Source organism: Eleutherodactylus coqui, chromosome 8 (assembly GCF_035609145.1).
Source record: "Eleutherodactylus coqui strain aEleCoq1 chromosome 8, aEleCoq1.hap1, whole genome shotgun sequence".
Classification (NCBI taxonomy): domain Eukaryota; kingdom Metazoa; phylum Chordata; class Amphibia; order Anura; family Eleutherodactylidae; genus Eleutherodactylus; species Eleutherodactylus coqui.
The window spans coordinates 169,603,398-169,618,735 of record NC_089844.1 but is presented as its reverse complement, the minus strand read 5'-3'; the positions used below and the strand labels follow the sequence as shown (position 1 = coordinate 169,618,735).

The window sequence follows — 15,338 nt, the reverse complement described above, 5'->3', positions numbered from 1 at the left end:
GGGGGCATTATTACTACTGGGGCCACTATGGGGACATTAAAACTACAGGGTCCACTATGGTGGCCATTATTACTACTGGGGCCACTATAGGGGTATTATTACTACTGGGGCCACAATGAGGGCAGTATTACTACTGGGGCCACTATAGGGGCATTATTACTACTGGGGGCACTATGGGGGTATTATTACTACTGGGGCCACTATAGGGGCATTATTACTACTGGGGCCACTATGGGGGGCCATTATTACTACTGAGGTCACTATGGAGTATTATTACTACTAGGGCTACTATGAGGGCATTATTACTAGGGGTACTATTACTACTGGGGACACTAGGGGGGTGTTATTTTTACTGGGACACTATGTGTTTTTCTCTGGGACCCATTGCCTCCGGACTGACATCTGCTGCATCTCAATGCGGTGCAATTGGCTGCATGTGGTGAACAAAAAAAAGGTGTTCGCAGTGCGATTGGCCGTGTGTGGCGAACAAAGAAAAAGGTGCCCATGGTGCAATTGGCCGTGTGTGGCAAACGAAAAAGAGTGGTGACCATGGCGCGATTAGCCGTAAGGTGCCCAAGGTGCGATTGACTGTGTGTGGGGAAACGAAAAAAAGGTGCCCACCTTGCGATTGGCCAAGTGTGGCAAAAAGAAGTGCCCGTGGTGCGATTGGCCATGTGTAGTGAACAAAGAAAAATGTACCTGCGGTGCGATTGGCTATGCATTGCGAACAAAAAAAGTAAGTTCCCGCGGTGCGATTAGCCGTTTGTGGCAAAAAGCTGCCCCCCTTTTTGCCGCTTTATGTGTGACTGGAGTATAAGACATGATATAACTCAGGAATTATATGTAAGTGGTAAATTATACTCAAAGGGGTTTTAGCACTTCAGAGCTCTATTCCCTGTCTACAGAATAGGGGATACATGTCTGACTGCTGGGACCCTCAGCGACTCTGAGCCTGGTGCACCCAAATGCCTCACATGAATGGAGTGGCGATGGACAGGCATGACTACTGTCTCATTCACTTCTATGGGACAGAAGGAGATTGCCAAGGACATCCATCTCCCTTCTTCCCATAGTAGCAGGGAACGGGGGAGCGGTTCAACATACGCACTGCTGCTCTATTCATATGGGGCATTCGGATGAGCTAGTTTCAGGATCGCTGGGAGTTCCAGCAGTTGGACCCCCAGTGATCAAACATATATTGCCTTTCGTGTAAAAAAGTGAAGAATGTCATTAATGGGAAAGACCCCGTTAAAGGAGATTTCAAATTTGGCACTGTGTAAATGAAAAATACATATCCATTTGGGTCATGGTCCCTTTAAATGAGTCATTGCTGTAAAGCTGATTCTGCACATGATTATGGCTAATTCTACTCCTATTGTCTGCAGCTGATTCACCGAGCAGCATCGCCCCCTGACGAGAAAGTGGAAGAGAAAACCATAGAAGAAAGCTGGAAGTAAGCCGTTCCGATGAAGGCCTCCCCCAAACGTCTGTGAAAAGCAACCTGCCCGGACTTGAGCAGTGCATTAGCAGCACCCGAGCCCGACCCGCCTGTCACGGGTCAGCAGAGGAACCGAAAGTGTCCTCACCAGTGGATATAATATCATATATAATATGCTATATCACATCTCTACTCCAGTCATACCCAAAGCTGCTAACAGAAATCTGGTTTATTTCTACTTCAGACTACAACACCAGGGAAATGTTATTAAGCCCCGTATTTCAAGTGCTGGTCTTAATATTTCCAGCGGGGCATGACGCACCTAATACATGAGTAGGAGCACAACTCTTCATATATTAGGCACATCTCAGCTCCTCCATGCACCTAATCAGAAATGTATGCAGGATCCGAGCTGGTGTTCATTTCTGGTATAGTTTACACCAGCGTATATTATACATAAATGTGTCTCTGTGCTAGCCACACCCCCTTTCTGACAAGCCACGCTCTTTAAAAAATAATTGGTAGTCAGTGACCTAGAAAGTGAAAAAGTTGCCCGTTTTTGCTCAGATCCCCACGTGCAAAAATTTGCAGCTTTTTTGTGTGAGAAACTGTCGTCTAATCTTCTATGAATGTCCCTTAGGGAGCGTGAACGCTACATATTCCTAAATGCTACGCCCCTGAGAATCTGGGGGAGGCACAGCAGTTTGAAAAGAGTCAGATTTTTGGACGGATCGTGGACACCTTGGGAGAGCCAAAAAAATGTATTTTTCTTTTTGACCCTCCTGCCGTGTCCAAGCTCTTTTCAAACTGCTGTGCACACGCTCTCCCCTGGAAGCCTATGGGACTGTGTTCGCACAGCGCTCTGAAAATGGTCCTATTTTTTTGACTGCGTGCGGACTTTACTAGGAGCAGGTGAGTGGAGCAGTGCAGGAGTAGGTGAGTAAAGGTAATACATCCCCCCTGACTCCCGCCGCCTCCCCACACACTATAACTTAGTGTTCAGTGCCGTTCGGAGTTGACCGGTTCCTTTTATAGCAAGAGATGGAGCGAAGGAGAGCCTGATTCTTTTCTTTCCATCCTTCCAGATGTCGCAGCTTCGAGCAGTGATCCTCCACAACCCCCTGCTGCTGAGAAGACCCCTATGTGCCTCACCGTACGGGAGACCCTCCTGCATTACTACATCCACAAAGCAGTTGTGCCCGAAGACAAGACACAAGTGGCCAGACAGCTGCTGATGGACTTTGTTAGCGAACTACAGGACTTTCTGAAGGCAAAGCACCCCGAAATGCCTTTGTTCGCCATGCAGTTGGGGGGTTCCCTGGGTAATGGCCTCCCCGTTACCAGTTTGGACCAGGCTTACGTATTACTGCCTCTAATACTTGAACCGGATCTGTGGACCATCTCAATGGCGCTCTATCCTCAATGGCGCTCTATCCTCAATGACCCTCTATTTTGGATAATTAAAAGGGTTATTCTTGAGTATACAGTCTGGGGGCTTAGTCCATGGGACAGGTATATGTTGGGGGGCTACCTTTCTACCAGGATAATCGTGGAGTCCTTGCACAAGACCATCACATCGTCCATTAACTGGCCATCGATCGGGACGGTCCTTGAGTGCAATGTTTGGCCGGTTGTTGCCACTCATGACCTTAGGCTGATCCAAAGACATTATCCTGCTGGCATACCCCCACTCTACCGCCCCGTCCGAAAACCCCTGGCAAAGGACCTTTTACCTCGAGGAGATTCTCCGGCTCCAGGGCCTAGACAGCAACGATTCAACAGAAGCGCCTACACATACTAAAGAATATCGGCCATCAGCGCTCAGGACTTGGCCAACTGTCTTCAACCCATCTAAGACGTGTTCTTCTCCATGTCAGTAATGACTCATCTGATTGGTCAGAGTCTAGTATAGCCGACCGCTTACTACAGGTCATAGAGGCGCTCATCGGGTATCTGCGCAGCAGGACCCTCCCTTGCTATTTTAACGAAGAAGTCAATTTATTCTCGCCCCTGATGAAGGAGGAGATCGGCTTTGGACTGTATCAGGTTTTTTTTTCTGATCCCAGCCCCTCTTGCTGAGAAAATGAGGTTGTTTAACCCCTTAATGACACGGCCTATTTTGGCGTTGAGGACCAAGCGATTTTTTTTGGTATTTTTCCATCTCCATTTTTCAAAAGCCATAACTTTTTTATTTTTCCGTCGACGCGGCCGTATAAGGGCTTGTTTTTTGCGTGGCGAGCTGTAGTTTTTATCGGTGCCACTTTCGGGTACATAGACTATATCGTAAAACTTTTATTATTTTTTTTATGATAACAGGGAGAGAAAACGCATCAATTCTGACATAGATTTCTTTTTTCTTTTTTTTACAGTGTTAATCATGCAGCATACATGACACTAAATTGTTTCTGCGGGTCGGTACGGTAACAACATACCAAAATTGTTATATTTTTTTTAGGTTTTTACACTTTTTTGCAATAAAACCCCCTTTTTTTGGGAAATCTTTTTTTTCTCTATAGCTGCATTCAAAGTCCTGTAACTCTTTTTTATTTTTCTATGTACGGAGCTCTATGAGGGCTTATTTCTTGTGAGACGAGCTGTAGTTTTTATTGGTACCATTTTGGGGAATGTGCGTCTTTTTTGATCACTTTTATTGCATTTTTTGGGAGGCAAAATGCTAAAAATTAGCATTTTTCCTCTTTTTTTTTAAGCGTTTTTTTTTACGCTTTTTGTCGTACAAAATAAAAAGCGTGTTCAACTTTTTGTACACGTTGTTACGGACGCGTCAATACCCAATATGTGGGGTTTTAATTTTTTTCCCCATTTTTTTATGCTAATATTAGAAAAAGCATAAAAAAAGGGGTTTTTTTTACATTTTTTACATTGCCATGCCTTATCGTTTGTACAGCGCTTATAGCAGGGGTGTCAAACTCATTTTCACCGAGGGCCACATCAGCCTTATGGGTGCCTTCAAAGGGCCGATTCTAACTGTAAGACAGTAAAGTAGAAGTGAATCCCACAGTGGCCTGATTGGTAGTAAGGTCCTCCATAGTGGCCAGTGACGCACACATTTTGCGCATACTCACGCACAGACGCACACCATTCGGCGCAGACGCACGCACACCATTCGGCGCAGACGCACACCATTCGGCGCAGACGCACGCACACCATTCGGCGCAGACGCACGCACACCGTGCTGCTCAGACGCACGCACACCATTCTGCGCATACAGACGCACACTATTCTGCGCATACGCACAGACGCACACCATTCGGCGCAGACGCATGCACACCATGCTGCGCAGACGCACGCACACCATTCTGCGCATACAGACGCACACCATTCTGCGCATACAAACGCACAGACGCACACCATTCTGCGCATACAGACGCACACCATTCTGCGCATACAGATGCACACCATTCTGCGCATACAGACGCACACCATTCTGCGCATACAGACGCACACCATTCTGCACATACACACACACAGACGCACACCATTCTGCGCAGGCGCACGCACTCCATTCTGCGCAGACGCACGCACTCCATTCTGCGCAGACGCACGCACAGACGCACACCATTCTGCGCAGACGCACACCATTCTGCGCATTCACACGCACAGGCGCACACCATTCTAAACATATACGCACGCTATTAGACATATATACATACAGACACACACATATATACATACAGACACACACATATATACATACAGACACATATGCACACAAGGACACTTCTGCATTTTGATACACATATTTATACTTATCTGCATCCAATATGGTCCCACTGGCTGGTATACTGGCTGCTCTCAGTCCTTCTTGCGCCAGTGAGAGGAGGTCAGCGCTGACCAGGCTCTCACCCTGGAGCTGCTCCTCCTCAGCGTCGCTCTCCTGCTGCACAGATCATGTTCTCTGCACTCTTCTTCCCTCCTCCGCGGCCGTTGTCAGTCTGCTATCGGCACTCCTCTATTACTGTCTGCACTAGACAAAACAAGCTGAGTGAAGATCGCCTACTGACTTCAGCACGGAGGTGAGGGAACTTACTGCATAGCCGGCGGGCCACAGAAAATGAGGCGGCGGGCCGGATTCGGCCCGCGGGCCTTGTGTTTGACACCTGTGCTCTAAGACGTAAGGTCTCTGGCACAAACCATCTGCCCTCCAGCACCCCCGAAGGAGCGTCCTGCTGAGCATTCTGTAGTTGAGGGACGAAGTTAGACTCTACAGCTGCCACCACCACGCCAGGGGCCAAGATATTCTCGGGAGTCATAGTCTCACTATCTGGCACCCCGAAACTCCGTGACAGGGCGTCCGCCTTCACGTTCTTCTCTCCTGGGATATATGTCATGACGAAATTAAACCTGGCGAAGAACAACGCCCACCTGGCTTGACGAGCTGTGAGTCTTTTAGCATTGGCGAGATATACCAGATTCTTGTGATCAGTATACACGGTAATTGGGTGTCTAGCACCCTCAAGATGGTGTCGCCACTCTTCCAGAGCCCATTTGATAGCCAGTAATTCACGGTTACCCACGTCATAGTTGCGTTCTGCTGAATTAAACTTCCGCGAAAAGAACACACATGGGCTATACCCAGATCTCCCACTGACTTCCTGCGACAATACTGCTCCTCTCCCCACTTCAGACGCATCTACCTCAATGAAAAAGGGTAGTCGTGCGTCCGGCTGTATTAGCACCGGGGCAGTCGTAAATGGCCCTTTTAGATGACTAAAGGCCTCAAGGGCTGCAGGCGACCATTTTTCCAAGTCGGCCCCCTTCTTAGTCAGATCGGTCAGGGGTTGAGCAATAACCGAGTAATTCCTAATGAATTTGCGGTAAAAATTTGCAAAACCTAAGAACCGCTGGAGAGCCTTAAGGTTGTCTGGTCTGACCCATTGGGAGATTGCTGCTACTTTATCAGACTCCATCTGAATCTCCGTGGGTGAAATTACATAACCAAGGAAGATACTTGTTTAGAACCAAATGTGCATTTCTCTAACTTTGATACTCGCGCAAACGGGTCAGGACCAACCTCTGGTGCCGCACATGTGAATCCCAGTCAGGCGAGTACACCAGAATGTCATCAAGATATATGACCAGAAATACCCCCAGGAAGTCATGAAAGACCGCGTTCATAAAACCCTGAAACACAGCGGGGGCGTTACAGAGTCTGAAAGGCATGACCAGACATTCAAAATGTCCTAACGGGGTGTTGAACGCCGTCTTCCATTCATCTCCCTCTCTAATGCGAATTAAATTGTAAGCCCCCCGTAAGTCCAGTTTGGAGAACCAGTGGGCCCCTACCACCTGATTCAACAAGTCAGGAATTAGGGGCAAGGAGCACTGGTTCTTCACTGTGATTTTATTCAAGGCCCGATAATCCAAACAAGGCCTTAGTGTCCCGTCCTTCTTCTCTACAAAGAAGAGACCTGCCCCGGCAGGGGACCTGGACGGCCAGATATGTCGGTTTGCCAGAGCCTCTGAGATATAGGACTTGAAGGCCTCATGCTCATGGCCTGACAAATTGAAAATGGCTCCCTTAGGGATGAGACTGTCGGGAATCAGATCAATACCATAGTCCCACTCCCTATGGGGAGGTAGAGCCTCAGACAGTTTTTTGGAGAATACATCCTGAAAGTCTGACAAATACTCCGGAATGAGCACTGTATCTGCGGAGCACATGGCTATAGTAGATAGGTGATTATGACAGGATGATCCCCAATGAGTCAACTCCCAGGTGGACCAATCAAATTGGGGATTGTGCAGTGCCAACCAGGGCATACCAAGCACCACATCAACCGACATTTTTTCCATAACCAGGAAAGACAGTTCTTCCGAGTGGAGAATCCCCACTGTGAACTGTAATCCTGGGGTCCTCCATCATACCAGGCCTGTGGAGAGAGGGGTAGCATCAATACTGGTAAAATGAATTGGCGTCTTCAGCGCCACAAATTCATCCATCAGGGATCGGACAAAACACAGGCTTATCAAGTTAGCGGCTGCTCCAGAATCAATAAACGCTTGCCCTGATCGGGAAAAATCCCGGAATCTAACCTGACACGGTACCAAAAGTTTAGGAAGTACCTGAAGTCCTAGGCGATGCTCCCTACAATTGCCTAGGACTCTGAGTTTTCCGATGGTTCCGGCTGCGAGCGTTGAGACCTCAGGGGGCAGGTTATCACCCGATGTCTAGCTTTCCCGCAGTAGAGGCAGAGACTATGCAACAATCGGATCCGGCATCGCTCTTTGGTGTCCAGCGGATCCACATCCATCGGCTCGGGAACAGAGACTGGTAAGGAAGAAGAGGGACCAGGGCAAACGACCTCCCTGACTCTACGGGCCTGCCTGTCTTGCTTCCTAGACCTGAGCCTCCTATCTGCCTTCACCGCTAGCTCCATTGCCTCCCTTAAAGACCCGGGAACGGGGTGGGAAATCAACAGGTCTTTTACTGCGTCCAAGAGGCACTGCAGAAAAAACGTCTTTCAGAACGCTATCGTTCCATGCCGTATCCCCCGCATAGCGTCTGAAGATGGAGCAATAAGCCTCCACACAAAATGACCCTTGATGCAGCGCCAACAGGCGCGAAACCGCCAACCCCGCTCGGTCCACTTCGTCAAAGATACCCCCGAGTTCCTGGAAAAAGGAGTTCACGGACTGCAGGCAGGAGGAACCCTCGGCGATGGAAAAAGCCCCGCAGCAGGGACATTATAAGCCCGACCCTCTGGGCCTCCGACCCGGAAGAACGGGGGCGCATCCGAAAAAACAAGCGACACGCCTGTTGGAAAACAAAACATTTGTTCCTCTCCCCAGAAAACACCTCGGGAAGAGGGCACTTAGGTTCTGGGCTGGTTAAGGCGTCCGGACCCTGTGACAACACCCGCTGCTCCTGGGCTGCCATATGGGCGGATAAATCCTGGACCACCGGCACCAGGGCTTGCAGCTGGTTCGCAAGGGCGCTGATCGCCTCCATAGAAAACAGTTTAAGGACCAGTAATTATGTTACGGCACTCTGACCCCCGAGTGCCAGGTGGGGTGCCCTGAACTTCCCGCACCCCACTGTCCCTGCCTACTTGCCTCGGTCCTGGCTAACCCCAGGCGGACAACTGGATGGCGGTCCCTACCCTGGCTAGGGACCTGGCGACTGCACAAGATGGATCTAACTAGTAGGGGACAGAGTGCCGACAGAAAGGCAGATGGAAATGACCGTCAGAAAAGGCAGAGCAAAAGCAAAGCTGGAGAAAAAAGGAGCTGACAAACAAACTAGAGGCTGAACTGAGACAGACAGGACCTACTAGACGCTGACAGAACCAATAACTGGCAGTGAGCTCAGGTCACTGCCAGCCTTATAACTGCAAGACTCAGCCCAGGGGCAGAGAGTGGGAGGAGCCGACTCTCCCACAGCTGCATAAGAAAGATGGAGGAGTGCGGGCGGCACCCTACGGGCGGACACGCCCACGCCGCCGCACACTGGCTGCCCCACGCTGCCGGGCGAGCACCGACTCCGGAGCTCCAGGACGCCGGAGCCGACACCAGAGCGACGCGCGCCGACCACGGGACCCTGCGCCACCCTGCATGGTAACAAACACCAGACAAGATGAGCAGAGAAGTAAATACTTAATTAGTCCACTGCTAAGGAATATGACAGTTATATGGTCTCTAAATTGATATTAGGGGGTCACCAGGCCTGTGTGTTAGCTCTACTTCAGATTTTGCATATTCTCCCCTGATACAAGAACCCCACTCCGAGGTCATTTTATTCTTGAGGGTATTAAAAATGGCCATAAATTAATACTCCCAAATTCTTCTGTGACGCTGAGACTTGAAGTTGCCCTTAAATATGATAACTCTCATCCCATCTGTGCTATGTTGTGTCCGTGACTAGAAAAATGTTTAGGCGCAGGTAATTCCGTCTTTCCCTCTTTAATTGAGTGGTGATGAGATCTCATCCTGGCTCTCAGTTTTTGTCCTGTTTCCCCGATATAAAGCCCCCCAACAGGACATTTACTGCACAGGATCAGGTACACAACATTGGACGTGGAACATGTGAATATCCCCGGGATCTTATAGTCCTGCTGTGTGTTGGGGATCCGTATCCTGTCCACAGTCAGTTTATGTGAGCAGGTCTTACAGCTCCTTACATTACAGGGATAGGTTCCTTTTTGTGTGTCAGAGGGCAATGCACTCCTGACTATAAACAAACACAATTAGGATATTGTTACACATAATTAACATTTAACAGGTACAAAAGACAATTCAGGTTGTAAATGAATGCGAGGAGGAGGATCCTGTGTCTTCCATACAGGGAATAGTAATACTAGATCTAATACCAAAAAGATAAAAGGCCAAAAAGAGTAGAATCCGAATCTAAAAAGTTCTAAAAATGTATACAGGTGTATACAGGTGATTTCATGCTCCTAGAAGCGGAAGGTCAGGTCGGTGTCAGACATCCCCTTCTTGTAATATTCATCAAATATTTCATTTTGAGCCACTGTGAAATGACTCTTCTAGTCTCCGCAGGTTCCTGGAATGAAGGAAGTACAAGATTTAGTGACTAGGATGGCAGACATAGATGTTACTGTAATAGACATTAATGGGAGGTAAGCATTCATACCTTTCCTCATGAAGGGTGAGATGGTTTGGTCCATGACGGAGCTCGGGATGGTGCTGTAGTTGGCCATGGGGTTGTACGCTGGTGGATCTTCTCCAGAACATCATCGGGTAGATCCTTCCCTATGTACTTCATCACTTTTCTGATTTCTCGCTTTGGGTCCTAAGTAGAAGTTTAGAAGTTCTGATCAGCTCTCACAAGACGGCCACATTTGTATAAAGAAGCCTATTCTGACGTAATCTCCTCACCTCTAACATGTCCTCATAGAAGAGGTAGAGAATGTCTCTCTGATGTCTTATTTTCCAAAAGTCCTTAACGCGATAGCCCCATGGTCCATAAGAAACTACGGGAGGCAAGCAAGACAAATTACAGGGCATCCCGCAGCCACACATTAGACTCTCTGATGTCTTATTTTCCAAAAGTCCTTAACGCGATAGCCCCATGGTCCATAAGAAACTACGGGAGGCAAGCAAGACAAATTACAGGGCATCCCGCAGCCACACATTAGACTCAGATCACATTTTGTGAACACATACAACATACAACGTATGCACCTGGAATTCTCTTGGCATATACACCAAACATAGCATCAGGCCCCCATTCACCCAATGGAGGCCAATAGAGGGTATATTGCCCAACACCCCCATACACATACATACTGAGAGCGGGTGGGCATGTGTTTTGAATGTACAGCAGCGAAAAAGCTGCTGCCAGACCCCTCTGTGCCCTCCAGGCCCCTCTTTCCTCCTCCAGGCCCCTCTTTCCTCCTCCAGACCGCTTTTTCCTCCTCCAGACCACTCATTACGCCTACAAACCACTCTGTGCCCTCCAGACCCCTGTTCTTCTCCAAACTCCTCTGTCCTCCTCCATACCTCTCTGTGCCCTCCAGACCCCTCTGTGCCCTCCAGACCCCTCTGTCGCCCTCCATACCCCTCTGTCCTCCTGCAGAGCCCTCTGTGCCCTCCAGACCCCTTTGTCCTCCTCCATACCCCTCTGTCCTCCTGCAGATTCCTCTGTGCCCTCCAGACCCCTCTGTCCTCCTTCATACTCCTCTGCCCTCTTGCAGACCCCTCTGTGCTCTCCAGACCCCTCTGTCCTCCTACAGACCCCTCTGTCCTCTTGCAGACCCCTCTGTCCTCCTCCAGACCCCTCTGTCCTCCTCCATATTCCTCTATCCTCCAGACCCCTCTGTCCTCCTCCTTACCCCTCTGTCCTCCTGCAGACCCCTCTGTGCCCTCCAGAGACCTCTGTCCTCTTGTAGACCCCTCTGTCTTCCTCCAGACCCCTCTGTTCTCTTGCAGACCCCTCTCTCCTCTTGCAGACCACTCTGTCCTCCTCCAGACCCCTCTGTCCTCCTCCAGACCCCTCTGTCCTCCTCCAGACCGCTCTGTCCTCCTCCATACCGCTCTGTCCTCCTCCATACCGCTCTGTCCTCCTCCATACCCCTCTGTCCTCCTCCAGACCCCTCTGTCCTCCTCCAGACCCCTCTGTCCTCCTCCAGACCCCTCTGTTCTCTTGCAGACCCCTCTGTCCTCCCCCAGACCCCTCTGTCCTCCCCCAGACCCCTCTGTCCTCCTCCAGACCCCTCTGTCCTCCTCCAGACCCCTCTGTCCTCCTCCAGATCCTCTGTGCCCTCCAGACCCCTCTGTGCCCTCCAGACCCCTCTGTCCTCCTCCATACCCCTCTGTCCTCCTGCAGAGCCCTCTGTGCCCTCCAGACCCCTTTGTCCTCCTCCATACCCCTCTGTCCTCCTGCAGATTCCTCTGTGCCCTCCAGACCCCTCTGTCCTCCTTCATACTCCTCTGCCCTCTTGCAGACCCCTCTGTGCTCTCCAGACCCCTCTGTCCTCCTCCAGACCCCTCTGTCCTCCTCCTTACCCCTCTGTCTTCCTCCAGACCCCTCTGTTCTCTTGCAGACCCCTCTCTCCTCTTGCAGACCACTCTGTCCTCCTCCAGACCCCTCTGTCCTCCTTCAGACCCCTCTGTCCTCCTCCAGACCCCTCTGTCCTCCCCCAGACCCCTCTGTCCTCCTCCAGACCCCTCTGTCCTCCTCCATACCGCTCTGTCCTCCTCCATACCGCTCTGTCCTCCTCCAGACCGCTCTGTCCTCCTCCATACCGCTCTGTCCTCCTCCAGACCCCTCTGTTCTCTTGCAGACCCCTCTGTCCTCCCTCAGACCCCTCTGTCCTCCCCCAGACCCCTCTGTCCTCCTCCAGACCCCTCTGTCCTCCTCCAGACCCCTCTGTCCTCCTCCAGAGCCCTCTGTGCCCTCCATACCCCTCTGTCCTCCTCCATACCCCTCTGTCCTCCTGCAGATTCCTCTGTGCCCTCCAGACCCCTCTGTCCTCCTTCATACTCCTCTGTCCTCTTGCAGACCCCTCTGTGCCCTCCAGATCCCTCTGTCCTCCTGCAGACCCCTCTGTCCTCCTGCAGACCCCTCTGTCCTCTTGCAGACCCCTCTGTCCTCCTCCATATTCCTCTATCCTCCATACTCCTCTGTTCTCCTCCAGACCCCTCTGTCCTCCTCCAGACCCCTCTGTCCTCCTCCTTACCCCTCTGTCTTCCTGCAGACCCCTCTGTGCCCTCCAGAGACCTCTGTCCTCTTGTAGACCCCTCTGTCTTCCTCCAGACCCCTCTGTTCTCTTGCAGACCCCTCTCTCCTCTTGCAGACCACTCTGTCCTCCTTCAGACCCCTCTGTCCTCCTCCAGACCCCTCTGTCCTCCTCCATACCGCTCTGTCCTCCTCCATACCCCTCTGTCCTCCTCCAGACCCCTCTGTTCTCTTGCAGACCCCTCTGTCCTCCCCCAGACCCCTCTGTCCTCCCCCAGACCCCTCTGTCCTCCTCCAGACCCCTCTGTCCTCCTCCAGACCCCTCTGTCCTCCTCCAGAGCCCTCTGTGCCCTCCAGACCCCTCTGTCCTCCTTCATACTCCTCTGTCCTCTTGCAGACCCCTCTGTCTTCCTCCAGACCCCTCTGTTCTCTTGCAGACCCCTCTCTCCTCTTGCAGACCACTCTGTCCTCCTCCAGACCCCTCTGTCCTCCTCCAGACCCCTCTGTCCTCCTCCAGACCCCTCTGTCCTCCCCCAGACCCCTCTGTTCTCTTGCAGACCCCTCTGTCCTCCCCCAGACCCCTCTGTCCTCCTCCAGACCCCTCTGTCCTCCTCCAGACCCCTCTGTCCTCCCCCAGACCCCTCTGTCTTCCTCCAGACCCCTATGTCCTCCTCTAGACTCCTTGGTGCTGTAACTAGTCACAGGTGAGGGTATGACACGGGTTCAGGATGGCATAATAAACATAGTTATACCTCATAGGAGGGTTCCTGTACTTTTTACTGTAAACTCTCGCTTAAAGCAGCAGTACTTTACATAAAGCGGCTCAAAATACATGTTTTTCGTCATTAGTACCTCATTAGTTCCTCCTGGCAGCAAAAAGGCACATGACTTTAAACATATTTTATCAGAATAGCTTTACATCGTATTCCTTGCAGTGTAATTGCTAAATACATCCTTATGCTGGCTATAGGCCCTAACTTCCAATGCCACTTACAGAAGGCGTAAAACATGTCATACACTATACTAAAGTCTAGAGGTCGTCACATCATCAACTAGCGGTTTCACTTTCAGGCTTCATTACTCAATCCCATATACACTCTATGCCATGTGCCTAACTGCACCATTACACCTCATCATTATTACAGTCTATTACATCCCATCAGGCACATTACACCATCGCCATTAACCCTTTATGCATAACATTATAAACATCCCTCATCCACTCACGACTCGATTATTGCAACTCATTGCTGATCGGCCTCCCCTGCACCAGACTCTACCCTCTCCAATCCATCCTGAATGCCGCAGCCCGGCTCATATTCCTGTCCAGCCGCTACTCGGACGCCTCTGCCCTGTGCCGGTCACTGCACTGGCTGCCCGTTAAATACAGAATTCAATTTAAACTTACTACCCTAATCCACAAAGCCCTTCACAGCGCAGCGCCCCCCTATATTGCCTCCCTCATCTCAATCCATCACCCAGCCCGGGCTCTCCGCTCGGCAAACGAAACTAGACTGCACACCCCTCTAATTCGAACTTCTCACTCCCGCCTCCAAGATTTCTCCAGAGCAGCACCAGCCCTCTGGAACGCATTACCAAAGGATACCCGGGCAATCCAGGACTCGAAAAACTTCAGGCGTGCTCTAAAAACGCACCTTTTCAGGGAGGCATACTGCATACCCTAAACCGACTCCTCTGTACTCCGCCTGATAACATGCTCCCTGACCTAATGACTGCAATCCCTGCTAGCTGTCATAAACTGCCCCTGCAGTCATACCGATTCTGCCGTCACACGGCCAAACATCTGACCATTGTTTGTGTATAGAATCCCTCACTCTCCACCCCGCCATACCGTGCACATCTCCAGCCCTTTACCTTTTGTATCCCCCCATTACTTGTAGTATGTAAGCTCGTTGGAGCAGGACCCTTCCCTATTGTTTCCACCAACTGATTACTATGTAACCGTGGTTCTGTAATTTTTTGTACTTTTGTCTTTCTGTATTCCCCCCTGTCTATGTAAGCGCTGCGGAATATGTTGGCGCTATACAAATAAAGATTATTATTATTATATACCATTACACTTTAATAACACATAAGTAAGCCTTGCAGGACCTTGCTCAACTATTAACTATAGTGCCATATTAACCCTTTACATTGCCAACAGTCCTGTGAGTCCGTTTACCCCACCACCACAGTGGTGGTGCAATTCTTCTGCACCGCCAATGCAGTGACCAGCCAAGTAGGGAGCAAGTCTCCCTCTCCTTCTGTGCACAGTATGGGGTGCTTCACCCCAGGGATACAGCTGGTTCTTCATCTTCGCCCTTATGTCATCAGGGCTTGCTGGTGGTTTATCTCTGGACAGCTTACCCCCCTCCAACTGGCCAACCCCACGATGCTGCTCTACTTTCACACTCTGGGTCACCCTGGACTACTTCTGGGACTGTAGCTGTGATGCTCCTTCATATAGCACTATCTTGGCATGCATTATGCGCGCATACACGCTAAGATAATGTATGTGGATTGTTGGCATGCAGCAAGAACGCAATTCATTAGGTACTTGTGGCAAGATCCCACGCGGAAGATATGCCGACGGTGCGCTGTAAAAAAAAATGCTTGTGTGAGAGAATCCATACAGATGAGTTTTTTATCATCACTTTATGCCGAAGCGAATTACCAGGAGCTCCTGAAATGCCAAATAGTGGCCAGAAGGAGCGATCACCACCTCCCTAACTCCTTAGAAAG

At 50.4% G+C, this 15,338-nt stretch overlaps 1 pseudogene; it reads left to right on the top strand.

The window, feature by feature from the left end:
• Positions 1–549: 549 nt before the first annotated feature.
• Positions 550–3,517, top strand: LOC136578012 (mitochondrial dynamics protein MID49-like; annotated as a pseudogene).
• The last annotated feature ends 11,821 nt before the right edge of the window (positions 3,518–15,338 follow it).